This window comes from Ursus americanus, chromosome 5 (assembly GCF_024610735.1).
Source record: "Ursus americanus isolate L20-20 chromosome 5, mUrsAme1.1.p, whole genome shotgun sequence".
Lineage (NCBI taxonomy): Eukaryota > Metazoa > Chordata > Mammalia > Carnivora > Ursidae > Ursus > Ursus americanus.
In genome coordinates, this window is record NC_142131.1 from 14,153,096 (window position 1) to 14,179,910 (window position 26,815).

General features: G+C 35.9%; 1 long non-coding RNA gene across 6 annotated transcripts in view; it reads right to left on the reverse strand.

The window, feature by feature from the left end:
• LOC148110039 (uncharacterized) overlaps positions 1-26,815 on the reverse strand; it is a 322,676-nt gene that overhangs the window by 244,551 nt on the left and 51,310 nt on the right. For all 6 annotated transcript variants that reach the window (XR_015724384.1, XR_015724383.1, XR_015724387.1 and 3 more), the window contains exons 4-5: positions 21,821-21,933; positions 13,828-13,875 (exon numbers count right to left, since the gene is read on the reverse strand). This is a non-coding gene — a long non-coding RNA (uncharacterized LOC148110039). The remainder of the gene's footprint in view (positions 1-13,827; positions 13,876-21,820; positions 21,934-26,815) is intronic.

Consider the following 26,815-nt stretch of genomic DNA (forward strand, 5'->3'; position numbering starts at 1 on the left):
ACACATTGCCTTTTATCATGCTTTTTTCACAAAAATTACACTTGGAGATCTTTTTCTATCATTATAAACCAGTTAGTTTTACTCATTGCATTTCATGCCCAGCCATGGCAGGCATTTGAGTTATAGCTAGGGTAAAAATATCAAAAGCAGAGTGGGAACAGACACATGTTTTGCCTTGCTTTATCACACCAAAGAAGCTGAGCAGGGATGGGGAGGCCACTACATGTTAAGTTTCTTACACATAGTGGGCACATCCTACATATTAGTTACACTGAATGAATTGCAAATAGAGCATCCACAGATGGTTAGCTGCCCCACTCCACACCTTACACACACGCACACACACACACACACACACACACACACACACACGCACAAATCTGAAAATGCTAAATCAGTGACAATGCCAGAATTCCTATATGAGAAAATCTCATAATTTCTTTCCCTTTCCTCTAGGCGCCCAACTCCCTTACACTTTCCAGAGGTGAATTCACCAGATGTAGCATTTCCTAGACTTGTGTAATCTCAAGAATTTTAAGAGTCCTTGTTAAAACCAGATTCCCAGCCCCATCCCCTGGACATTCACATCTAGGTCTGAATCTCTGCTTTTAGGATCAGGAAAGTTTAGGAAGACTGTTCTAAGATGTTGCTAAATACATTCTCATGCCTATGTTGAAACAGTTCTCTTAGGGATCAATCATTATACTTAGATCCTCAGTACCTTATTAGATGTCCTTTCTAATAGCTATTTTAAAGAAATCCTCTTTTAGAGAAGTGCTTCCCCAAGTTTTTCACAATGATAAACATATAAAATATTAATACACATTCGGCACACTAGGGGAGGCCACTGTCAACCAGAGGCAACAAACCCTGGGACTTTGGAAGGATGGCAAGGTGAAAAGTGATATTTCATAGCACAATGCTTGGGAAATTCTGCTTTAGAGTATCTTGAAGAAAAGGAGAAAGGAAACTAGCACTTGTTTAGCTCTTATATGCCTAATGCTATACTTAGAACTAAGGCTTTTGTCTTGTACATAATCTACTAAGCTTAGACAGATGTGTGTTAATTCCTCCATTTCAAAGAAAAACAAACTGAGACAGATTTACATCAAACCTCTTCCAAACGTAGAGTCAAGAGCTAGAATGAACAGACATTTCTGGCTGCCACATCCAACTTTTTTTGTTGTTGTTGTTACCAATGCCTCAAATGGTAGCCAATACATATCTCAAAAATTAAGTAATATTCAAGCAGGACTAAAATGACAAAACTTTTCCAGGATGCATTTTGACTTCAACTCTAGTTGATGAGTGCTCTGAACACAACCCTGTTTGTGGTATCCAGTCTCCAAGCTGGTCCCAGTGACCCTGCCTCTTGGTATTCGTGCTCTGATATTCTTCCTTCCACATTGTATCAGGATTGGTCTGTGTGACCAAGAAAATAGAGCGGACATAATGATGTGTGACTTCAAAAACTAAGCCACTCACTCTGGGAGAATCTAGCTACCACGTGGTGAGGATATTTGAACAGCCCTATGGTGAGACCCCTATAGTGATAACTGCCAACAATCATGGGAATGGCCATTGTGGGAGCAGTTCCTTTGGTTCCATCCTTCAGATGACTGCAGTTCTAGCTGATTACTTGATTGCAATTTCATGAGACACCCTGTGTCAGAGCCCCCCAGCTAATCTGCTCCCAAATTCCTGACTCACAGAAATTGTGAGATAATACATGTTTGTTGTTTTAACCAACTAACTGTTGTAGTAATCTGTTATGCATCAGTATATAACCAGCACAGGTTTCTATTATATGGACAGGAATAACAAAACATAGTAGATATTTGCCTCTGTTGTGATCTACATTGGCATATACCATAGTCATTTGAGGGAAGAAAAAAACAACAAGATTTTTGTTTCAATTTAAAAAATTAAATAAATAAAATGAATTTTGTTACATTTCCAAACATTTTTAATTTTTTTACTTTGTTTTATCAAGGCCTGGTAGTGAAAGTAGAACAAAACTATCAAGGCAAGGTCACTTCAACTAAAAAGTAAAGGAAAGTATCTACATGAACTTGATGTTTGAACCAGTATGACTGAAAAATCAAGTAATTTACCATGTGGTTAGGAGAACTTATTTTGTAAAACCAGCTCAGTGCTACGCCAGACTCTGGAAATACAAAGAACTGAATTTTCCTCTGACCAAGGTAGATTTTTTTTTTCTTTTCCCTTCCTTCCCTTCCCTTCCTTTTTCTTTTTCCTTTCTTTTGTTTTTGTTTTTGTTTTCTTTTTGGTCATGCTCTGGGAAAAGAAGGCTATAATTGTAATTAGGTCTGAAAAAAGTTCATTTACATCTCTGATAATTTTTGATCATTCATATAAAATATTGCCAAGCAGGTAATTAACAACCAAGGAAAAATATAGCAAATAGGCCATAAAAACATGATAAATAAGTTTTCAATGTATTATATGGATGGCAAATATTATGGCACACTCATTTTGGCTTTATTTTTGCCATGTATTTTATAATTATTTTTACCTCCTATCCACCAAAGCAATATGGTATAATAAGTTAATACTCTAACTCAAAATTATTAAATGAGGAAACTCAGACAGGCTAGATTAAGTGCACAAGAGGTTTTTGTAAGTGTTAGAAATAAGCTCAGGTGATATCATCTAGACCTTGGGTACTTGTCTTTCATGTGGCAAATCCCAGAACTGGGGTGGAGGAAGAAGAGGAGAAGAACTGGTAAAGAGTACTACTTAAAGTAACCTCCTTCCCCTTACCCTCATCCCCAGGCATCTGGGATTCTTAAGCTCTTTCCATCCTGCTCTAAATCTTTCATGGGATAGCAATTAGCTTACTGTCTATCCTTATGGCCTGCCTCTAAGCTGTTCACAATCCCATCCTACCAATGATTAACCAAGGAAGGCTGACCAAACATGGACCTCCAGGCTACTACCCAACAAGCAGGTACATTGCCTTCTATCTAGAAAATCTTATACATGTGAGAAAAGCAGTTCATCCAGTTATACCTCTAAAATTTGTAGGATCAGGACAAGAATACAAATGAAGGCCCATACTTAAAAGTTATAAATCAGACTAACAAAATTTTAGCTAAAATATGTCTTATCTTCCTATCTTGACAACTTCATAACAACAAATTTTTTTAAATATGTGCAAAGCTATGGGTTTTATAAAATTAAAAGCAAAATAACAGAGACTATTGAACTATTATTGCACCTGTCTGAATAATATTTGGATGAGCAATCAAGATATCCATAATTCATAAAATACTATATATTTTTTCTGTGAAATATGTTTTTCTTGCCTTTGGTTCACCAAGATTACTAATGATGTTAAATCAAGATTTTCACATAATTTGAGTTCTACTGACAGGAAATGCCAAACTGGACAACCTTTCTTGGGTCAAAATTATTACATAGTTTTTACTAATTCCATTTGGAAAAACTTAGCTCTGCCAAGATAGTGACAAATGGAATCATCAATAACATTTTTAAAACGACAGTTCAGAAGTGAACATTTATTTCACATATGCTCAAACATTATAATGGATTTGCATATGATACATTGTTATTGCAAAACAATATTACCAAGAATTTGAATTTCATCGTATACATTGCTATCACAGCATGATTTTTCAGGATCTCTTAAAAAATACCTAGATTCATACAGTTTTTCCTAATTCTTCTGTTTTTACATTTTTAATTCTGGAATATTAAAAAAAAATTTGAAAACAGCAGCATGTTGCTCAATTTGGTCAAATTGTTTTTTGGTCTCTAATAGCCAGAAAATAGCCTTTACAGAAATAAGTTTGGGGATTTTTCGTGGGAGTATGTGAACTTCTCCTTTGTAGTTATTTGACCATTTTTATTTCTTCATTTTAATTTTATTTTTTTTCAGATTGTCACTTTTGCTGCATATTGCACTTGCAGTTTCTATTTATTAAAAACTATTTTCTTTAAATTTTAAGTTTTTTTTAATCTTTTTAAAAGTGAAGTAGCCAAACTTAGATCTGCTTTTTCCAAGCTTTTGCTAATATTAATAGCAAGTAAACATTGCTAATCCGCATGTATTAGGGTCAAATTCAATGTTTATCTCAAGATGTTCCACCTTTCTACTGATCCTGAAAATACTGTATCTAATGTTTAATGTTCAAAAAAATGTCAACAACATCAGCAACGTTGAGGCAATCTCTCTAAGTAATAAGTTCAAACTATGCACTAATAATTGCATAAAGAATTGTTCTGAATTTTTCAGCAAAATCACCTTTGTTGTTATCAACCATGTTAGCATCACTATCACAGTTTTGCCCTCAACAATCTTTTATTTTTTTAATGTAATGTTTTTATTAGTCTCTGATAAGATTCTTTTTTTTTTTTCTTTTTTTTTTGAGTAGAGCTGACACACAATATTACATTAGTTTCAGGTGTGCAACGTACCAATTCAACTTCTCTGTACCTTATGCTATGCTCACCACAACTGTAGCTGCCATCTACCACCATACAACACTATTACAATATCATTGACTGCATTCCACATGCTGTGCCCTTTATTCCCATAATTTATTCATTCGATAAATGGAAGCCTGTATCTCCCACTCCCCTTCATCTATTTTCCTCATTCCCCAACTTTTCTCCCCTTACTTTGTTCTCTTTATTTACAGGTCCGCTTCAGCTTTTTTTTCTTTATTCATTTGTTTTTACTTCTCCGTATCAGAGTCATCATTTTTTACCAATCTTAAATTATTGGTCATTCTTTCTTCAAATTTCAAGATAATTTCTACCAATCCTAGATACCTGCCATTAAGTTCTATCAATATTGTGCTGTTGTGCCATGAAAGGTATCATTAAGCTTAGATGAATATTGAATATACATTATTCTGTAACTGAACATTATGCCCATGTACTAGTTTGACATACGTTTTTATTCCTGGAATATTATTGGTTGTTTGCTGTTAATTGGCACTTTTTTTTTTCAGTTCTAGTAATTACATCTGAGCCTTTCTGTGTGCAAATGACATTTCATGGCATTTTAATTGGGAATTTAAGTGTTTCTTATCACAAATACATTCATTGGCTGAAGCCAATCATAACAAAGCAGTTTCTAAGAACAAAAAAGCCAGTTTCTACAATCTCCTATTTGAAAGAATTTTGGAATAAAATATTAAAAATTCTGCCATGTTCATGCAATGGAAAATTCTAATCATTAATTTGAACCTGAATGTGTTTTACTAAGAACATTGTCGGAAGGATAAGGCATTGCCATTTCTAAGATCATCATCCAGTCAGATGCTTTAGAGTATTCTTCCCCTATTTGCTAATTTCAAGACCATTCATTTCTCCAACTTCTAATTGGCAGGTCAGAGTTGCTTTTGTTGTTTCTGGGTTATGAAATTGATGTAAAACTGATCTTCTTTTTCATTTTTGTTGTTTTAATTAATAATTAAATCTTCATTTAATAAAGAATGTAAAGTTGAGAGAGGTTTTTATCTGACCTACTTAAGTTGTGGGTTGATGAGAATAAGGTTATTGTTAATTTGCATTGTTTTGATCAGTGGTTACATCTCCATTAAAAAAGAACTTGTTATCTCTTGCTAACAAACTCTATTAGGGCCATGCTCAATAGAAGTCTGCTCACTTTCAGTGTTCCCATATTTTTATTTTTAACTTAAGTAGACCTTCACTCTGAAAATTCTGTATTTCTTTTGTCTTTATAGCTTTTTTCTTTTCTAATCTGTACTTTTGAATTCCCCATTTCTATCAAAATTCTCTATTTTTCACTAGCCCTCATTCTCATGGGTCTAAAAGATTAGAAAGTAAAATGTAGTTGTATAAAGGGTATAAAAATTTAAATATATTTTAATCAGAAATGTAAATTAAAATGCAGAAATATGAAAACTTTTCATGTGTTAATAGTTCTTTTTCTTCTAAAATATACAAAATTATTAAAATTAAAAGATACAATATAAACTATAATGAATATCAAATTATAAAGCAAGATTAAATGCTGAATTTTTATTTTAATTTTTGAAAGTTAAAATACTCTCATTAAACATTTAATAAAACTACTTGCATTTCTAGCATTCAATATCCATCTAGTTGCCGATGTTTAAGAGTTGGTATCACACTTTAAGTATATTACATCTAGGCATAGATACACACAAATATAAGAGAGCAATATTAATTGTTTAATATTGCAAAATACTCTTCAGCCATCATTTACAATAATTGCAAATACTGAGGATATCTGGAGTAAGTCCAGAACCATAAATTGCTTTATATGGAGGGAAGCAAGAAAATGGATGCTCAGCACTAGTGGGAAATAAAACTTCATTATGCAGATATATAATGTATTCATGCTGTGAGAAGAAGAATTTGACAAGTTAATTAGTTTGTCTTTCTCTTATTTAAGTGTTTCCGCCTTCAAATCCTCCCTGGACTCCGAAGCATTCTCCTTTTCTCATATTGGAGGTAGCATAACCCACAATATGTCACAGCATTCAGATGTAATTGTTTTTTATTCTTAGGAGGTAGTTAAAAGATGTGGGAAAGCATTTGCCTGTAGCCTGATGGGTGTTAGTCCACAAGCAGGAATGTTTAGTGAAAGAAGAGCTTATGGTTTTTTTAATAATTTATTGTTTATATGTTGTATATATTCGTGATTTGAGAGCCCTCTGAAGCCCAGAGCCTCTTTTTCTCAGATCTAAGTATGGTACTGAGCTCATTCCATATTTCCTCTACTCCTTTCTTAGTCCACTGCCTCAGTATACATCAAAAACCACTGCCCCCCCCATAGCCCAGTTCAAGACCCTGATTAATTTATTCTTCAGCCACTCTGAATTTATTTAGAACTTGAACAGAAAAAGTTCAGACTTTCACATGTTGTAAAGCATTATTTGGGAGGAAAACAGAAGTCCCTGTAGTAAGGATGAAACAGTCAAACTTTTGTTCATGCTGTTCCCTCTGCCTAAAACACTGTGCTCTCCTCTCTTCAGCTATTTAACTCTTATTTAGATCTTTGCTCAGTTGTAACTTTCATAGCAAAGCCTTCCTTGGGAGCCACAATTAGTTCACATTTCCTTTGTGTATGTACCCCTAGCATCTTGGTCTATTTAACAGAGTGATGATGTTGTATTTATTTCTGCAATTTGACTAGTGTTTGTCTCCCTCCATAGAGAGGAACCAACATGAGGACCGTGTCTGAGTGTGTCTTGACTCACTATTATATCTCCAGAGCTTAGGCTATGTTTTACACAAAGGCACTCAAGATTTAATTAATTGGGAGCCATTCAGCTGCATCTTACAGTCTGTTTTCTTCCTTGCTTTTAGGCCTTGGTCAAATCATGTTACTAAAGAAAAGATATTTGCCTTTTAGATCTCAGCTTAATAGTGTCTTCTTAGGAAAGCTTTCCCAGACCTCTCTGACAAATTCAAGTCCCCTTATTTTTTTATGTTTGAAAAAATTGAAAACTTCATTTGGCCTCCTAATGTGATTTCAAATCATGTGTTCACACCTGAGCACCCATGCTCCAGTGAATTCTCCCCAAAGTTGTGGAAAACAGTATATTGGAAAGACTGTCTTCATGGAGGGCATGTGCATTACAGCAATCTTAGAAATATTTCCACTGGCTTAGCAAAATCTTCAGTGTGGCCACACAGCATGGTCAATTTTAGCAATAGGTGTATTTTCTCAAAATGAATTACTTTGAATACTGACATGGGAACCAGGAAGTACATTTTCTAATATGATCACATTATTTTGAAGTAGTTCAGGATTTATCCTCAGCATTTAGATTTACCTGAACACTAAGCAGCTGGGGAAACATAAACAAATATTTCCGGAAAGTTTCTTCACTCCCTTTTTGTAAGTTTTAACTCCATTACCATGAAATCATTTGTTTATTATAGAATGACTTTCATCCTGGTTCTGCTGAGAACTTGAAAAACTAGAAGAACCAACAAATGACGATAAAGTGTCTCTACATTTTCCCATTACTCTCAATATCTGGTGGACACGGACCAAACTTTAATTTCGCTTCCTGCCTCTTCAGCTTTCCCATGCACATTTGCAGGATATCTGGTCTCTGCTCTTTGCACAATTTTTCTTGTATTTTAAAAGAAAAGACAGCGAAATTGAATTATAATAGACATTGACATCACAACCCACAAAATAACTGTTGTTAAGTTGAATCAGCAGTGAAAGTTTTTCAGTAGATAATTTTTTTTCTCTCATTTGAGTCTTCATCTATTTTAAGAAATGGCATAATGAATTGGAAATGGCGAGTCAAGTTGGAGACAATCCAACAGGGCACCTCATTCTCATGAGTTACTGAGGGTCCATGTGGCCTGGGGGTACTGGCTGGCTCCGTCTCAAACAACTGAACTTTCTACCTAAAGTGTCCCATGAGCAAAGAAGGATTTTATTAAACTCAGTTGGGGGAAATGTGAAAAAACATCAGACTAATTACACTCAAACTCAGTAATCAAGCACTAGTTCTTTGGCTCAATCCATCAGAGAAGCTTTACTAAGTGAGACTCAGAAGCAGAAAAAATAATTTTTTAATGTATTAAGAAATTAGCAAAAATACAACCTGGAACATGACATTTAACCATGCCAAAAGGCCCAGCCTCCATTCGGAATCAATGAGAATAACCTGGCAAAAAAAGTGTACCATCAAGTTCTGAGAAAGTGAGCACTGGACACCCTGACTCTCTGGACTTAGAAACAGAGGGGAAAAATATACATTTTTTTCCTACTCATATGAAAGCAATGCTAAAATTGCTTTGAGGTCTTCACATAAAATTGCATTTATCTGTTTTTAATCAAGGTAATAGGTTATAAGTAGAGAGTCTCATTCATCTGTTTTTATCAGGTAATAAAATGGAAGTGAGGTCTTAATAAATGTCTATTATCTTACTTCTAGCTGTAAAAGACATACCTCAGGAGTTTTATCTGTTATAAAATAGCAGATATGTCTGCTGAGATTTTGTGTAAATTCTCTTTGGAGCAAACAAAGCACTTTTCTTTGTGGTAGGAGAGAGCCAAACAAGGAGTCCTACTGAAGGTTTGTCCAATCCCTAGGGATTCTAAAACACATTCTAGCACATTGCTTCGTCTCAGCCTCAACTGGGAAGTGAAACGTCATTACAGTTTTTCAATTATTTTCAAGGGCAGAAATGTTTTAACTTTTTGCCTTTACAAACCATCATGTAAGTATGCTTTTCTTTCTTCCCCCCACTCCCACCTTTGGATTGTTTGTTTTCGGTTATCTTTTAACCATAGGTAAATTTTAAAAATGATTGAACTTGCTAAGTGTTGATCCTGACATAATATGAGTAAATTGAAATCTTTTCTTTCAAAATAATGAAATAAACTTGGATTGTGTTATAGAGGTAGAGACTGCCATAAAGTTACTTGAGACAAATACTGCACAATATTTCTGCACAATTTTCAGTTTGTATCTATTTGAGGGATTATGGTTTTAATAAATGATTCGCCTGCATTGGATGATAATAACTCTGTGGCTTTTGTTAGCTATTTCATTCTTGGCTGAAATTACTCCGAAATAAAGGAAAGTGTGTGTTTATTTTGTAACTATTTCATTAGTAGGTTATAAGTTACATTTTCTCATTGGTCAGATTTTATTGAGTAAAGACATGAAAGTAATTTCTACAGGATTTTATTAGCTATCCATGTTTCCAAAGGTAAAGTTGGAAGCAAAATTTCATCCCCTTATCATATTGCATAAGTCTTATTTTTTATTTCTACCCTTCATTATTTAACTGGCCTGTTATACAAAACAGGACTATTTAAAGATGTCTCATAACATTGCTATGTCTTAAAATTTTCCATGACCCATATTTTGGATTATACCTTCAAGACTTCTAAATAGTGAATAATTTTATGCTTATCCAGGATCCAGTCTTTCCATTACTGTTTCTTTTCTCTGTCCCAGTCCACAGGTTTTTTAGCATAAAGCAGCCACAAGAAGAAAACATATTTCAGAGGTTCTGAAAGCAAAAGAGATTTGGAAACCTCAAATCCTCACTAGTCTTGAGCCTAGCTGCTCATCTAACAGTATTAATTTATTATCGAATATTATGATTTTGTGCCAAGATAGAGGAGAGGCCCAAAGAGCTTCCATAATTGGCATTCCAAAGTAAAATCTTATTTAGACTCTCATCAGCAAAGTGAAACCTCGGCTATCATTTTCAGCAGGAAATGAAGCCCTTCACCCTAACCCCACAAGAGTTATTTATCAAAAGCCATCCTAAAATCATCTACATCTTGACCTCTTCAACCCAAGTTTCCCAGAAATCATTAAACCATCATTTCCTAGCTTATCTAGAGCAGAGCTACCTTTCTGCTCCACCACCATGACTGCACGATCACTGGGGAAGTAGTGTGGGCGATGTCTTGAGGAAAGAAGGGGCAAGAGGTGACACCTGTTCTACTTCCTTTTCCCAGCCACCCTGAAGCAAAAGTTGGGCTATGTCTGAAAATTTTCCAGAGACTTCCTTCTACCAGCATGGTTGCCACATAGAGACTGAGGGATGATTAGTGTGTGTGTCAACTTGGCTATGCTATAGTACCCAGTTTTTTAATCAAACACTGATCTAGATGTTGCTGTGAAAGTATTTTTGTAAATGTGCTTAATATCTACAATCAGTTGACTTTAAGTGAAGGAGATTACCATCAATAAGGTGAATGGGCCTCATCAATCAATTGAAGGCCTTAAGAGCAAAAACTGAGGTTTCCAGGAGAAGAAGGAATTTGCCTCAAGACTGAAACTTCAGCAACTATCTGAGTGTCCAGCCTGTAGGACACTTGTCAGTCCCCACAATCTCATAAGCCAAATGCCTGAAAACAAATTTAGTTAGTTAGTTGTTAGTTAGTTAGTTAGTTAGTTAGTTATTATACATATTGGTTCTGTTTCACTGCAGAACCCTGACTGATACAGAGCCTAATTCCATTCCTGCTCCTTCCTAATGAAATTATATACTGTGTATTAAGAGGAGGAGTAATGAATAGATACACCCATTCATGTTGAAGTACAGTTCTAAGAACTACCCTTAAACTTGGGAGGATTCCTGGAGAAAACCAGAACATAGCTGTCTCCCATGTTTGGCTATGTACACATGGGGACCACTGCACTGGATGCCTTTTGTATACCTTTATTTTTGCCTCATTTTAAATACGTAATTGTATTTGTACTACAGGCAAGGTCTCACAATTCTGCCTCAGTGTTTTCACAAATAAATATTTATGGTAGAATAAGATTTTTTGTTATATGAATCCACAATCTTTGACAATATGACATACATCTTGGCACTTGGGCATTTCATTTCAACAGTGTTTAGGTTTGGATGTATTGATATAATTACACTTAATTAGATCATTCAAGGTAATTGAAAATCAGTAATTCTTTAAAGATGCAGAAAACATTTCCCAGAAAATTTTGCACAAAATTTAAAAACTTCTGAATTGTGAAAACTGGAAAATGCTAACCAAGGACTTGTAAATAATACTAGCTTGAAACAACTGAACAAGAGGGCTCTTTAGGCATAAAGCTGGTTTCTTGTGGCATGCTTTTAGAATCCTAAATACTGAGAGGCATCTATAATTTTTTAAATTATTCTTTTGTGTAGAAAAAGTTCCATCATGTCAACTAATTTTTCATCATAGAGTGTTTAGAAATTTCAGAAAGCATGCAGTTATATTGACCAAGCTCTCTCCATTCATTCTATGAGATGAAAGTTAGTAATGATTCTTAGTTGAACAATCTCACTTCCCTGTTCTATAGTAGGTTATACACTTTCTAGGTTTGTATCAGTTTATATTAAAAAAACAGGAAAAAATACTAGATTATAACAATATAGGCAATAAAATCCTAATTCAATTAAAATCTATATCACAAATTTTTAAATATAAACTTCTGACTAAGCTTAGTATTATCTAGGGTAATTGAATTAAATCTCTCTCTTTTTAAAGATTTTATTTAATATTTGACAGAGAGAGAGAGCGTGCACACATAGCAGAGGGAGAGGGAGAAGCAGACTCCCCACTGAGTAGGGACCTGATGTGGGACTCGATCCCAGGACCCTGGAATCATGACCTGAGTGAAAGGCAGACTTAACTGACTGAGCCACCCAGGCACCCTAAATATCTCTCTTTTGAAAACAGAATGTGAAACAAATGCAGTAATGGTAGTTGACTAGAGGACTGATATTTACAACCATTTCCACTTTGGAGATGTGTTATAAATCTGCTGCTTATTTTTATCAACATTCATTCTGCTATGTTCTCAGAGCCCTAGTAAAAAAAAAAGAGGATATACCTAATTTCCAAGCAGGTACTAGCTTATAATTGAATCAAAAAAATAATATTATTTTTCATATGGGAACCAATATATCATAGTGGTTAAGTCAACCAGATCTGGTTATAAACCCTACCTCCACCATTTTCCTGCTGTGTGACTGCCAAATTAACCATTCTAGGCTTCAGTTTCTTCATATGTAAAACAGGGATAGTAAGCTTACTCACTAAGTCATTGTAATGACAAAGTTTTATACATATATATTTTAAAATAACTGTACACACACACACAGGCACTTAGCATGACACTTGACAAGTAGCACACGCTCTATAAATGGTACACAACATCCTATTTTAGAAATTGCCTTTACTCAAAATCATTAAAATTCTATTCTAAAAAAAGTATCTTCTTTTTCAATATATTTAAAATTTAACTAGCATTTAAAATATCTATTTACATTAATGCTCACTACGAAACATAAAACATAAAAGTTTATTGTGTAGTTTTTTAGTGATAAGCAACAGAAATGGACAAAAGGAGAAAATGATTTTTTGGGTATGAGATAGCCCCAGAAGCCTTGGAAAAGATCAGGAGTCAGGCAGTTCCGGGGGTCTAAATAGCAGAAGCTAATGACTTTTTTTCCCCCTTCAGGATTTTGCTACTACAATGATTCCATTCCAATTATTTCAGGCGTTTTGTCACTAGACAATAGATAACATCTAATTGGTCTAGATCTGTTGAGAAAAAGTAGATCTTTAGCTATAGTTTCACTGGGCTTTGCTGCCAAAGCAAAGTCCAAAGGCTATTACAGAGGAAGGAGAAACCAATGCCAATGAAAAAACAGATACCCTATATGTACAGAGGTATTGTCTTTTATTGTTCTTCAGAAATCACAGGCTCTGGTAACTCACCATAATACATATGTTGGATAAATTATAAGGGTCAGGAACTTTGTGAATTCTTTAGTGTCCCCCCACACACACACACTAACGATAATAGTAGAGAACCTAGGATTGTGAATAACCATGCAATAAGCTGACATCACCTGGAAGTGGTAATGACAAATTTCCATCTCCACTTGTACATTAGGAGTGCATTGGGAAAATCTGCTCTCCTGCCTTACCCCCTTTTTCCACCTTTACTAGTCTTTGCCACTTTGGTTTCTGAGAATGGCAGGAATGGGAGCAGTATCTTCCAGTACAGTCACAAGATAGGCTTTGGAGGTAAAGAATCAGAGGCACCCTGAACCTCCACAGGCACCCAAGCTCATCTGTTGACACTGGAAGTATACTAGTGATGCTAATCTACTTTATACTTCTGATGGATGGTAAAATGATGGAATACAAATACTATCTAATTTAGACTCTGTTTAACTTCTCAATTACAGTGAAGTGGAAACATTTCCAGTAGTAACAGATAATTAGAATTCTTTCTTCTTTGAAAAAACATCAGTAGGCTACTACAAGGAATTATAGCAATGTATACTTACCAAGTGGTGACTTACTTCAGGCTAATTTCTTTTAAGTTATGTATAATTCTAAAAAAAACAAAACAAAAAAAAAAACAAAAAAAAATGGTTAACATCTTCCCAAAATTTGCAGCAGAATGAAACCAGTATACTAGGTCAATGAATTTTTTTGTTAAAATTGTCAAAGGTACACTAAGAACAGAAAAGAAGTTACAAAGAACAAAAACTGCTATAAAAATACACTGAAACATCAGAGCAGGTGCCCTGCACACTTCAAAGTGTCCTCCTGAACTATATTGCATTATAGTATAATAATTGACATTTATAATAATGACCCTAAGCCCTTAAGAATTCTATTTAAGGTAAAAAGAATGTGATACATTTTAGAAAGATGTGCAAGAAAAAAATTCTTTTAAAAAGGCTGGATATAAAGGGGGTACATTTGGGGAATTTTTTAAATATAAAACATTTAAAATATATATATAATATTTAGCCCCCAAGACTCTGGATAATGTGGGTAACAACAGCAGCCAACACTGACTGAGGATGTATCATGTGCCAGACATTGTACTAGGTGCTTTAACTGGATAATCTCATTTAGTACTCACACCAGCCCCAAGATAGTTACTATTAATATCCCTATATTACACATAAGAAAACTAACAGAGTTATGTACTTATTCAAAGCCACTTTGTTAGTAAGGATAGGTGAGATTACAATAACACAACCCCAAAATCTCAGTAGTTTAAGACAACAGCTCCACCAATGGAGCATCTGTTGTCAGATATGAAGCTGGCTGCCATGCAGGGGGAAGAGAAAGATGGTGATTGATGCCCTGACTCCTTCGTAGAGGTCATGTGGCCATGACCTATTTCAAGGAAGAGAAGTACAAGCCTACCATGTGCGAAAAAGAGGAAACCAAAATATTGGTGAACAGCCCTACTGACTGTTGGGCACAGTCACGTAACTAGAAAGTAGGGGAGGAGAGTTCAAACTCAGGCAACCAAAAAACAATGAGTTTAGAATAAAGACTAGAAAGGTCTCTAAGCTGTGTGTACCTACCAAGGAGAGTGATTAGGGGAAGACATCCTTTAGAGAGCTTTTGCTCTCCTTACAAAAGTGATCTTTAACAGATCTTGCTTAAATGTTGTCATGTTGGGGAAACCATAGTTTCAAGGCAAACTTGCCCTTTGTTCAAATCATGAGATTAACAGATATGTTTAACACCAATGGAAGCGGATGCCTGGGCAGCTCAGTTGGTTAAGTGTCCACCTTTAGCTCAGGTCATGATCCCAGGGTCCTGGGATCAAGTCTCACATTGGGCTCCCTGCTCATGGGGGAGTCTGCTCTTTCCTCTCCCTCTGCCCCTCCTCACTTTGTGCTCTCTATCACTGACTCTTGCTCTCAAACTCTCAAATAATAAATAAAATCTTAAAAAAAACACACACAATGGGAGCAATGCAGAATAGTCATTTTTATTTACTTTCCAGGTGTCAAATGCCCCTTTTGCATTGTCTAGGGATAACACAAGTAGAATTCCTTTAAGACCAGAATTGTATGTTCAACAATAGTAACCACTGACATGGCACCATATCTATGCTTATTTAACCTAAGCAAGCCTCCTTATCGAGTAATTTGTACCTGGAAGTAAACAAAAGGAGGCTGATTCCTACTTTGTTCTTTTCATATTTCACATTAGGCTCTACTGGTTTATATCTCAAAATACTATTTCTGCACATTTTCCTTGGTAGCCTATATTGGGAAAAGTCGAATAAGCTCAACTTTATACTTAACAGATTTGCAAGAGTGTGTTGGATGTTTACATATTTTCTGCATGACTTCAATATAGGGAATTATTCCTTATGAAAGTCTTGCAGAAGAGAAGAAGGAAGAAGGAATAACAAGGAGATTAAGTACATAGGTATCTATATTTTCCACAGGACAAAGTAAGCAAAAGAACACAGTACCAGCAGCTAAATCACTTGGAGTAAATTTAAATAACTATCTTAGTTTTTATATTGGCCTTAGGATTTTTCAAAATAAGATGCATGTGGTTTTATTTTCCATATAAAATTAATTTATCCTATATAAACTTTAATATAAATTTTTGTAAAGTGAGACACATTCCACATTTTGTGGCTTAGCTCACATACTCTATGATCCATCTAAATAAAATTTCTCAATCTCTAACCAGAGTCAAAAAATTTAAGTTCTAGACTTAATTCTGATTGTGACTAAAGTAAGTGCTTAAAGGGGGCCTACTATTTTTACATCTTGTTTTCTTAGTCTGTATAATGGCAACAGGAATACATGGTGCCCCAAAACAAAGACTTATTGATTTATGATACTAATACCAAATGTTATATAGCTGAAAGGAGTATGCTAAGTTATAACAAAGTCTGAGGAGGACCTCTTATTCTCTGAGAAAGGGATGTATCATGTACTTGAGCCTAATCGACATGAGATGAGAAAATGTTAAAGAGAGATCTTACTTTACTTAAGAAACAAAATACAAATATACAGCAACAGTCACTTTACAGGCAATGCAATGGCACTAAATTCATATCTTTCAATACTTACTCTGAATGTAAATGGGCTAAATGCCCCAATCAAAACATACAGGGTATCAGATTGGATTAAAAAGCAGGACCTATCCATATGCTCTCTGCAAGAGACTCATTTTAGAACCAAAGACACCTCCAGACTGAAAGTGAGGGGATGGAAAATCATTTCTCATGCTAATGGACATCAAAAGAAAGCTGGGGTGGCAATCCTTATATCAGACAAATTAGATTTTAAACCAAAGACTGTAATAAGAGACAAGTAAGGACACTATATCATAATTAAATGGTCTATACAATAAGAAGATCTAATAATTGTAAATATTTATGCCCCTAACATGGGAGCAGCCAATTATATAAACCAATTAATAACAAAATTAAAGAAACACATCCATAATAATATAATCATAGTACGGGATTTTAACATCTCCCTCATTGCAACAAACAGATCATCAAAGCAGAAGGTCAACAAGGAAACAAGGGCTTTCAGTGACACATTGGACCAGATGGACTTCACAGATATATTCAGAGCATTCTGTCCTGAAGCAACAGAATACACATTCTTCTTGAGTGCACATGGAACATTCTCCAGAATAGATCACATCCCGAGTCACAAATCAGGTCTCAACTGGTACCAAAAGATTGGGATCATTCCCTGCATATTTTCAGAGCACAATGCTTTGAAACTGGAACTCAATCACAAGAGGAAAGTTGGAGAGAACTCAAATACATGGAGTCTAAAGAACATCCTACTAAAGAATGAATGGGTCAACTGGGAAATTAAAGAAGAATTTTAAAAATTCATGGAAACAAATGAAAATGAAAACACAACTGTTCAAAATCTGTGGGATGCAGCAAAGGTGGTTCTAAGAGGGAAGTACATAGCACTACAAGCCTCTCTCAAGAAACCAGAAAGGTCTCAAATACACAAACTAACCCTACACCTAAAGGAGCTGGAGAAAGAACAGCCAATAAAGCCTAAACCCAGCAGGAGAAGAGGAATAATAAGGATTAGAACAGAAATCAATGAAATAGAAACCAAAAGAACAATAGAACAGATCAACGGAACTAGGAGCTGGTTTTTTGAAAGAATTAATAAGATTGATAACCCCCTGGCCAAACTTATCAAAAGAAAAGAGAAAGGACCCAAATAATAAAATCATGAATGAAAGAGGAGCGATCACAACCAACATTGAAGAAATACAAACAGTTGTAAGAACATATTATGAGCAACTATATGCCAACAAATTAGGCAACCTGGTAGAAATGGATGTATTCCCAGAGATGTATAAACTACCAACACTGAAACAGGAAGAAATAGAAAACCTGAACAGACCCATAACCAGCAAGGAGATTGAAGGAGTAATCAAAACCTCCCAACAAACAAGAGCCCAGTGCTGGGTGGCTTCCCAGGGGAATTCTGCCAAACATTGAAAGAAGAATGAATACCTATTCTTTGGAAGCTGTTTGAAAAAATAGAAATGGAAGGAAAACTTCCAAACTCTTTCTATGAGGCCAGCATTACCTTGATCCCCAAACCAGACAAAGACCCCAACAAAAAGGAGAATTAGAGACCAATATCCCTGATGAACATGGATGCAAAAATTTTCACCAAGACACTAGCCAATAGGATCCAACCGGACATTAAAAGAATTATTCCCATCACGACCAAGTAGGATTTAATCCTGGGCTGCAGGAGTGGTTCAACATCTGCATATCAAATAATGTGATAAACTATATAAATAAAAGAAAGGACAAGAACCATATGATCCTCTCAATAGATGCAGAAAAAGCATTTGACAAAGTACACCATCCTTTCTTGATTAAGACTCTTCATAGTGTGAATATCATAAAGACCATCTATGAAAACCATACCAATATCAAGAAAGGCCATAATCACGAATCATAAAACAATATCATAATATTCATATATGAAAAGCCCACAGTGAATATCATTCTCAATGGGGAAAAACTGAGAGCTTTTCCCCTAGGGTCAGGAACACGGCAGGGATGTCCACTCTCACCACTGCTGTTCAACATAGTATTAGAAGTCCTAGCCTCAGCAATCAGAAAACAAAAAGAAATAAAAGACATCCAAATTGGCAAAGAAGAAGTCAGACTCTCGCTCTTTGCAGATGACATACTCTATGTGGAAAACCCAAAAGACTCCACCCAAAATTGCTAGAACTCACACAGCAATTCAATAAAGTGGCAGGATATAAAATCAGTGCACAGAAATCAGTTGTATTTCTATACACAACAATGAGACAGAAGAAAGAGAAATTAAGGAGTCAATTCCATTTAGAATAGCACCAAAAACCATAAGATATCTAGGAATAAACCTAACCAAAGAGGCAAAGGATCTGTACTCAGAACACTATAGAACACTCAGGAAAGAAACTGAGGAAGACACAAAGAAATGGAAAAACGTTCCATGCTCATGGATTGGAAGAACAAATGTTGTTAAAATGTCCAGGCTACCTAGGGCAATCTATACATTCAATGCAATCCCTATCAAAATACCATCAACGTTTTTCACAGAGCTGGAACAAATCATTGTAAAATTGGTATGGAACCAGAAAAGACCCCAAATAGCCAAAGGAATGTTGAAAAAGAAAACCAAAACTGGTAGCATCACAATTACGGACTTCAAGCTCTAATACAAAGCTGTGATCATCAAGACAGTATGGTACTGGCACAAAAACAGACACATAGGTCAAAGGAACAGAATAGAGAACCCAGAAATGGACCCTCAACTCTATGGTCAACTAATCTTTGACAAAGCAGGAAAGGACATCCAATGGAAAAAAGACAGTCTCTTCAACAAATGGTGTTGGGAAAATTGGACAGCCACATGCAGAAAAATGAACTGGATCATTTTCTGACACCATACACAAAAATAGACTCAAAATGGATGAAGGACCTCAATGTGAGGCAGGAATTCATCAAATTCCTAGAGAACACAGGCAGGAACCTCTTCAACCTCGGCCACAGCAACTTCTTGCTAGATATGCTTCCAAAGGCAAGGGAAACAAAGGTAAAAAATGAACTATTGGGACTTCATCAAGATAAAAAACTTTTGCACAGCAAAGGAAACAGTCGACAAAACCAAAAGACAACTGACAGAATGAAAGAGGATATTTGCAAACGACTTATCAGATAAAGGGCTAGTATCCAAAATCTATAAAGAACTTCTCAAACTCAACACCTAGAGAACAAATAATCCAATCAAGAAATGGGCAGAAGACATGAACAGATATTTCTCCAAAGAAGACATCCAAATGGCCAACAGACACATGAAAAAATGTTCCACATCATTCGGCTTCAGGGAAATACAAACCAAAACCACAATGAGATACCACCTCACACCAGTCAGAATGGTTAGAATTAACAAGTCAGGGAAGGTTGTGGAGAAAGGGAAACTCTCTTACACTGTTTGTGGGAATGCGAGCTGGTGCAGCCACTCTGGAAAACAGTATGGAGGTTCCTCAAAAAGTTGAAAATAGAGCTACCCTACGACCCAGCAACTGCACTACTAGGTATTTATCCCAAAGATACAAATGTAGTGACCCGAAGGGGCACCTGCACCCCAGTGTTTATAGCAGCAATGTCCACAATAGCTAAACTATGGAAGGAGCCCTGCCTGATGTCCATTGACGGATGAACAGATAAAGAAGATGTGGTATATATAATTGATAAAAAAGGGGACAGCATCATTGACTAAAATTCTAAGCTCCTAAAAGCTTGTAAGTTAAGAATTAAAACAGAAAACTTAAAGAGAAGGCGGAAAAAAAATAATGATGGCCTCCAAATTGAGAGAGTACAAAACCAAGAAGGCAATGACATGCCTGTGAATAGGTGTGACAGACACTGTTTTGACAACAGAGCTGTGCGTCCTCTGTGCATGATATACAGTACAGGAAAAATAAGATAAGTAAAACCTGGTGTCTGCCTTCAAAAGTTGGAGGGTACAAAATATAAAAGCTCATTACCTCATTATACTGAGGCAGTGAATAAGTGTAATGTGTGGTTCAGATGTATATGCAGCATAGAGCTCCGGACTTGGTTTCAAATTTCTAACTTGCTGTATACAAAGAATGAGTATAGCATTCTGGTTAGTGCTTGAGCTGTGGATTTAGACAAATGTATCAGGGTTCAATCAGAGAAAGAGAACTAGTAGGAGATTTTATATTAAGAGATTTATTACAAAGAACTGGCTTGTGTGATTACGGGAGATGGCGAGGCAAGTCTGAAATCCATAGGGCAGAACATCAGGAAGGGCAGGCTGCAACTCTCAGGCAGCTGACGCTGCAGTCCTCAGGCAGAATTTCTTCTTCAGGGAAGCTTCAGCTCTGCTCTTCTGGCCTTTCAACGGACTGAGTTAGGCCCATGTAGATTATCTAGGATAATCTCCTTTACTTAAAGTCATCTGATTAGGGACTTTAATCACATCTACAAAATACCTTCACAGCAACACCAAGGCTAGTGTTTCACTGAATGTTACAGTGGGAACTGAAGCCTACCCAAGTCGACACATCAAACTGACCATAATAACAAACCTGGATTAAGTGCCCACCTCTATTACTTCCTAGCTATATGGCCTTAAGAAAGTTTCTAAATTTCTTTAAATCCTACTTTATCATCTGTAAAGCTGTAAGAGCAACTGTTCATAGAATTGTTGTGAAGATTAAATGGGTCCATGTAAAGTGGGCCTAGCAATGTGCCTGGTATATAGTAAGTACTCAGTAAATATTATTCATTATCATCATCATCCTCACGATATATCTGGGTGATATTGAGCAAGTCAACCCCTTTCGCTAAGCTTCAGTTTCCTCATCTGTATTATTACCTATAATTCACAGGAGTGACATGAATATTAATGAATGTATATTAGAGGTGACATTTTTAATTGTGCCAAAGGTATGTTATCTGCTTAGCAAATTATAGACACTTACACATATTTTCCAAAACCCATTTTAAAAAACACATCTTCTAAAAATTCAACCAACAGTTATAACCACAGAAGTTCAAAAGTGAGTTGAATTCATAATGGTTTCTTATATATCTTAATACATATTCAGGTTGATAAGTGGAAATTCACCTGACTCCCATAGGTACAGTCAAATACACACCAACCCACCCCCCCACACAATTTATAGATTATTTTTTATGAAAGCTATCAAAACAGGACATGTCAGGAAAAATATTTTAGGGTATTATACTAGTATTAATTTAATTATACCTTTATTTTAAAAGTAATTTTAGAGAAGTTATGGTTTAGCAGTCTTAGCCTGGAGTAAGTCTACTTAAGTTAGAATCCCAGCTCCACTGCTTTCTAGCTGAATGAAATCAGACAAGTCACTCAGCTTCCCTCCACATCAATCTCCTCATCCTTAAGATGAGGGTAGTAACAGTACTTCACAGGATGTTGCGAGGATTTAAGAAGCTGATACCTATAAAGTGCTGGGGACTTCCTGGTATATAGGTGTCAGCTCTCTGAAAATATCCTTCATGTCCTCCTGGAATGTCAGTAGGATGGCTTCCTGTGTGAAATATTACACTGGTCCTGCAGATTAAAGGAAAATGCTGTTAGATAATTACCATATCTCTTACCAATTAAAATTCATGTGTTCCCCTAAGAAAGACACTTTGACAGTAGCTATTCCATCTGTATACATCTTCCTTTTCTTGAGAATTTATCCCACAGATATATTTATATTGCAGCAAAAGATAGAAAACAAGTGACCATCAATAAGAGACTGTATTCTCTTTTACTATGGTATACAACACAGCTGTAGAAAGGAATAAAGAAGCTTTCTATATACTGATACACAAATATATCTAAGATAGCAGATGAAAAAAGCAAAGCATAAAACTGTGTAAAATGGTGGAAAGGGGAGCCAAGATTATATATTCTTGTCTGTTCGCATTTACATAAAGAAACTCTAGAAGGATACAAAAGAAATCAATCAAGTGGGCGTGCTTTTTTTTCAATTAAATATTTTACTTATTTATTTGTCAGAGAGGCAGAACACAAGCAGGGGGACGGGCAAAGGGAGAGGGAGAAGCAGGCTCCCTGCTGAGCAGGGAGCCCGGCATGGGGCTCCATCCCAGGAACCCCAGGATCATGACCAGAACCGAAGGCAGATGCTTAACTGACTGAGCCACCCAGGTGTCCCTCAAGTGGGCACCTTGTGGTGGTAGGACATTGGATAGGACCCAGGTGAACAGGAAACAGGTCATGGAGCAAAATATTTCACTATATGCCTTTTTATATTTTTATTTTTGAATGATGTGAATGTGTTTCCTATTTAAAAATACATTTTTATAAAAGTCAGTGGTACCTGTTGTATCACAAAAATGCTGTGTCACAGACAACATCAAGACTTAATAATTATTTCTTCTTCAAGATCTACAGGTCAGCTGAGACTCAGCTGATCCAAGCTGGGCTCTATCAACCGGCTCTGCTTCTCATTAACATCTGTAGGTCTGTTCCCCGTGGTTCTCATTCTCCTTGAACCAGCAGAAACAGAAGCACAGATGACTAGTGGAAGCATACAAGCCCTCTTAAGCCTTAGGCTGAAAAATGACACAACTGCTGTTCATATGTCATTAGCCAGAGCAAGTTAAGGATTGAGGAAGTATCCTATGCTCACAACGAAGCCATGGCAGGAGTGCAGATGCAGGGAGAGGCCCATGATTCAATCTATCACACCTGTTAGTAACTACAGATATCCTGAATATTCTAAAACTAGAACTGTGAATCACAGGTCTAAGGAGTAGCAAAAAGCAGGCATAACTTTCCTGAAGTTTGAATACTCTATGAATGTCATGTCTTGTCTTGACAATTATGTCATCACTGTCCATCTGGATCATTAATGGAATCAAATTAAATGAAATGGAAGACAAACTTATGAACTCACAGGCCCAGAAGAGACTTTGGACCACACTTTAACCAACACATTTTACAGATTAGGCAATTGAGACCTAGAAAAATTAAGTACAGTTAGGATATACAAGAAACTGTAAGTTAAGTTGAGCAAACACATAAAAAAAAAAAGTTGAGCAAAAACAAGAAGCACTAAAAAAGAGCTGTAAGCCCTAAAATATAACTACTATTTATTTGGGGTAAAGAACAATTATAAAAATCTTAAGTGGTACATCAAAGAATTTGTTAAATGCAGGACCTACTAGATTGATTGAAGTTCCTTACAGTCCAGGTGACGGGCTGAGCCAGGAAATAAAGAGGGAAAACCGCAGTAACATTAACTACAAATAGCACCCACAATCATAAATCAGAACAGATTTCATGCATACAAAGGAATTATGATTTAGAGATAGCTCTCAAACATACATGAATAATAAAAGTGTATATTACATTTTTTATTTTGAAAAATTTTATTAGATTTTTTTAACTTAAAGGATTTCAAGTGTATACAAAAAAATAAATCTCTGTCTTTTACCAGACACCTGATCCACCTGCCCCCCAGAGTAAAATACTGTTAGTAGTTTCTTACGTATTTCCCCATAAATGTACTATGTTTATAAAGATAAAAATACAGGGCATTTGCATCTTAACTATGTATTTCTGAAGACCTGGCATAATTCAATACATATTTTCCCAAAGGACTGTTAAAGTATAATGAGTACTATTTTTTTTTCCAGTTCAAGTGACAATGGCATTAAAAACGATTTATAATTCACTAGTCCTACTAGCTTGAAAAATTACGCAACTCTTAACTAATTCCTTTTAATTTGGGGAAACTCACAATATTTTATTTACATGGAAATGCAAAGGACATAGAATAGCCAACAGTCTAGAAGAACAAAGTTGGCAGAGTCACATTACCTAATTTTTGAGACTTACAGTATAGCTATAGTCATTAAGACAATATGGTACAGTGTGGCATGGGCAAAACGATAGGTGAATAATGGAACAGAACACAGATATTTTTTATAGTTTTCTCACATTAATAATTGTGATTGAGCTGACAATTCTCTAAAATGACTTAATCTTTTTCATATTTATCCATGTCAGCTTCACCCTCACTTTGCTCAGCTAATGATCTGGAGCAAATATTGGACTTCACATTTATCACTACTACATTGTATCTTTTTTTTTTAAGATTTTATTTATTTATTTGACAGAGAGAGAGAGAGCCAGTGAGAGAGGGAACACGAGCAGGGGGAGTGGGAGAGGAAGAGGACCAGGGAGCCCGATGCCGGGCTTGATCCCAGGATCCTGGGATCACGCCCTGAGCTGAAGGCAGACGCTTAATGGCTGAGCCACCCAGGCACCCCTACTACATTGTATCTTATTAGTTGATGCTCTTCTTTTTAGCTAAAATCTTTCTGGATTTTCACTCTGTAATATATTCTAATATATTCTCTATCTCTTCATGCTTCTTATTGTCTATGAATTTGGTAATCACATTTTTTAGCACTCTTTTGGTTATAATAAGTAAAGATTCAATTAAAACTGACTAAGCCAAAGAGGAAATGTATTGGCTTTACAATCAAAAAGTCCAGGGTAGATTCAGATACAACAGAATCCAGGTAATCAAATAATACCACCTGAGTACTCTTCCTCTCTCAGCATCATTTTCCTCTTTATGGACTCCAGCTTTGTCCCAATGTTTCAGCAAAAGACTTAAGCCTATCTCTCATTGGCCTGAAATGACTCATATGTCCATCTCAGAACCAATCACTGTAGTCAGGAGATGTAGTTCTCTGATTGTCCTCATCTGAATATCACATTCACTCCTGGAGCCATGGATGAAGTAAACCTCCCTTCAATTGCATGGACTGGCGAGTGAAAATGGGGAAAGGTGATTTCCCAGGGAAAACAAGGCACTATAATCAGGTTGTAGGGGGATGGACACCATAGAAAGGAAAAATAAGATATTTACATTACTGTATTCATCTAGATTGCTGACAAAAAAAAAAAATGCTGGACATGGCCAAATGAAAGGATAACTAAAATGCTTACAAACAAAAAGATATTGTCTCCAAAAAATATCTATTTTTATATTTGATTTTAAAGTATGGTGCCAGGAGAAATAAATGGGTGTTATTAGGTCTAAAGGAAGTAGAATTAATATCACCTCCAAATGCTCAATACTGGTTAAGTTTAATTGCCCTATTCTATTTACATTGAATCCAAAAACTGGAAAGGGCTATGTCTTAGACAGCCAGGCTGCGCTACAACAAAATGCCATAAACCGATCTGTGCCTTAAACAACAGATATTTATTTCTCACAGTTCTGGAAACTGGGAAATCCAAGATCAAGGTGACAGCAGAAATGATTCTTGGTGAGTGCTCTCCCTGGCTTAGAAGTGTGCCCACATGGCCTTTCTTTACTGTGTGCTCATGGAGAGAGAGAGAGAGCTCTCATGTCTTTTCCTCCTTTTATAAGGGTATTAATTCCATCGTGGGAGTACCACACTTACAACCTCATCTAAACCTAAATATCTCCCAAAAGCCCTACCTTCAAATACTATCACATTGGTGGGAGTAGTGCTTCAACAAAAGAATCTTGACAGGTCACAAACATTCAGTCTCCAACAGTCCACAAAAGAGCTATAACCAAGTTCCAAAGTCAACGGAATGGCCAAAGAAAATAAGTTTATCTAGCCATTATTCACACAATGAAAATAAACAGAACCAAGGTAGTCAATCCAATCTTGCACCCAGAAATAGTATTACTCTTTGGGAAGCTTAATCTGCAAGTACACAGACAAATATTCTCTGTACTGCCTCCAACGTTTCTCACTTGGACCAGGAACTAGTATTAAAGTCAACAAATCAGGAAAAAAGCCTCCAAAGGTTCTACTAAACTCAAATGTCCCATAGGCAGGAAGTCAAAGCACAAAAGATTACATTTAATGCAAGCAAATGGTCAATTAATTGAAGAATATGACACCAAAACCACCTCTTAAAATCCACGAGAATATCAGATAATTATGTGATTGAGGGAAACTGGAAATGCAAGATACAAAATGGGTGATGTCAAAAAAGAAAAGAAAATTACAGGTTATTATACCAATTAGAGCTTTTAAAATATGTTTTAGCTTAGATATTTAGCTATTGCAGGACTGTCATTTTCATTTGCTCAATCTACTGAGAGAAAACAAGGTATGAGAGGAGTTTCCTACAATGTCTGGTTCTTGGAATATAAAAAGAGATTTTAAAAGTATAGAAAGGGATAAGGAAATAAGTAAAACTGCCCTAAAACATGCTACTGACCCTAGTCCAAGCATAATATGACTAACATGGTTTTGCTTCAGGGTCAATCTCACGAACCTGGAGTTTACACTTTCAAGTCTAGTGCCTATTATTATGACGCCAACGGGAGATACCAATATCTTTGGTGTCCCAGGATAAAGTTATACCCCTACCCCTGGCAATAGAGGGTTTGATTTCTAAGTCTCAGTCTACCACTAGATCA